Below are 2,535 nucleotides of genomic sequence, written 5' to 3'. Positions count from 1 at the left end.
CATGGCTAGGAAGTGTCTGAGGGCCAGATTTCAACCCAGGAAGATGAGTCTTCCTAATTCCAAACCCAGTGCATTATGCACTGAGCCACCTTAACTTTTCTCAATGGCATTGCCCAAAATTTCATAACTGGCGTCCTCTATCAGTCAGGTACAGTCCCTTTGATTCCCAGGGTAAGCCTCCCTTAGTTGCCAGTTTCTTACTATTAGGAGTACAAAGAGTCTAAACTGGAGGCCAGAGTGAATGTACTTCCCACATGATGTGCCATTTATTCCCCCCATGGACTGAATCCTAGTTCTGGCCCCAGAGCATTGTTTATGCCAATGACCTCAAACCATCTGCCTCATGTTTGTATAGAGTCTGAAGGGGTTCTCCTAGGTTAGAACTGCACAACTTGGCAGTAGGTAGGGGCCAAAATTAAAATAGGTAACCTTCTTCGGGCCACAGATAGGTTTTTAGCAGTTCACTTTCCAAGTAAAGGTATAATTAATGATTAAACTATTTTGCAAATAAACCATATTTTGGAAAAGGAAAATTCCAATTAATATCAATTATGCTTATTACTTAAGATTTTTATCATGAAATCACATTAATGTTAAAAAAATTAGTTTGCTAAGTGCTACAAGTTTTAAGACGTTTTTCAGGTTTTCTTACTGTTTTACATTTAGTTAATGGGATGTATTACAGTTTTTGTCATCAATCAGTTTATCATACTTCAGAATCATGTTTGAAAGTGATTAGAAATCTGAAAACTAACCTTAGTAGCCACTCCATTGTCTGAGTTTACTTTCTTGAAATGTTGTTGCTCCCCGATGAGATTTTTCAACAATCTGGAATCTTTAATTTGTTTTTCACTGGTATCCAATTTGCTTAAGTCAGGCTCTTTTGATTCAAAATGACAATGAAGATTGTATTCCCTCAGAACCAGCTGTTACTTCCTAGCAAACACAGCTCAGTATTTTGTCTCTCATGTAAGTGAACAACTATCTATTTGTAAGACTCTATGTTCTGATTTTATCTTGTTTCTTTTTATCACACGTTTTACAGTCACCCCAAAAACTTGAATGTTAGAACCAAATGATCTCCACTGCAACTGCTCACATACAAAAAAATACTGAACTGAGTGTCTGACCTTGGAAAGAGCGCCAGACACTCATGTAACTTGGAGGGTGGCCATGAAGAGAGGGAGGGGTAGGATCCCTTACATTGTTCAATGCCGGTAACAACCAAAAACACAGGGAAAAGATACAACTTTCGCTCCTCTTAGACTAGAGACAGACTGATGATGGTTGGTTACAGTGACAAACAGGAGAGAACTCCAGTGGCAACCTACCCATCAAGTTACATGATGGGCACGATAGTGACTAGTGGAAGGCAGGTTAAGAGGGCATGGACAAAGCACTCATTACACCTTTACTTTCTTTTACATCCTTTACATTTTTCTTGGACTGCCTGAAATCCTTTGGTAGGCCTCAAGCAGCCCGCAGGCCATGTTGTGCAGGCCTGTCCTAGGTGATAAAAGAGTGATAGACATTCTCCAGAAGTTGATAATCAATAGAAAATTGGCTCTTAGGTCCGTAGAGAGCAGGGAGATGTTGGGAGAATGAATAGCAATGGGAGCCTAGGAGGAGAAAGAGGGAATTTAATGGAAACTAATCTAATCAAGTCCGGCTTCCGATGGATGAGAGTGTATTGGTATGTCCAGGCATGGCTTCCCAGCAGCTTGTGCATGAGCCCTGATGGTATTCTTGAAGGATTAGGTATGTTTCTGGGGCTGAATCTTTGAATTAGGGAGTGAGGGTAAGCGTTAAGGCTGTGTAGATGAGAGAGAGAGACAGAGAGACAGAGAGAGACAGAGAGAGACAAAGAGACAGAGAGACAGAGAGAGAGAGAGAGAGTGAGTCTGCCTCCCCAAACTGGTGCCCGACCCACAGAATATTCTGTATCTGGGAAGCAAGTAAGAATGCTAACAAATGCTATATCTGAACAGCAGAGTTCTCAATGCCCCAGCAGTCTTTGCATGGGAAAAGAGCACTTGGGGCTGGGGGGGGGGGGGGGAGGTCTCAGGGAGATCCAGTACTTGAAGCATGATTAAATTTACTATGTGTGTAAGTGCTTCCATAGTGTTTATTTTAAATTGTAGAACTTCATTCTAAATGAACAGAGGCCTGAAAAAACAATATACCAATATAGTATATATTGTTAGACTTCATTGATGTGTGGGTGAGTTTTCCTAAACTGATTTATTTTCCTTTCTTTTCTATCCTTTATTTTATGGGATGGTTTTCTTAGAGAGAGAAAGAAAGAGTTTATTAGGAAATACAGGTAATATAAAAATAGCAATAAATTAAAATAAAACACCACACACACCATATACCACAAAGACACTTTTAAATTTAATCAGCTTTGCATTTGTTGGCATCATTAGTTTTGTACTCTTCTAACATTTTATTTTTAGTATCTAGAGAGAGGCTAAAGCTATCCACTAGGACGCTGACCCTGTGCTATTGATAACAACGTGGCTAAAATCTTTATAC

The sequence above is a fragment of the Trichosurus vulpecula genome, chromosome 7, assembly GCF_011100635.1.
Source record: "Trichosurus vulpecula isolate mTriVul1 chromosome 7, mTriVul1.pri, whole genome shotgun sequence".
NCBI classification, from domain to species: domain Eukaryota; kingdom Metazoa; phylum Chordata; class Mammalia; order Diprotodontia; family Phalangeridae; genus Trichosurus; species Trichosurus vulpecula.
This window is presented reverse-complemented; position numbering follows the sequence as displayed.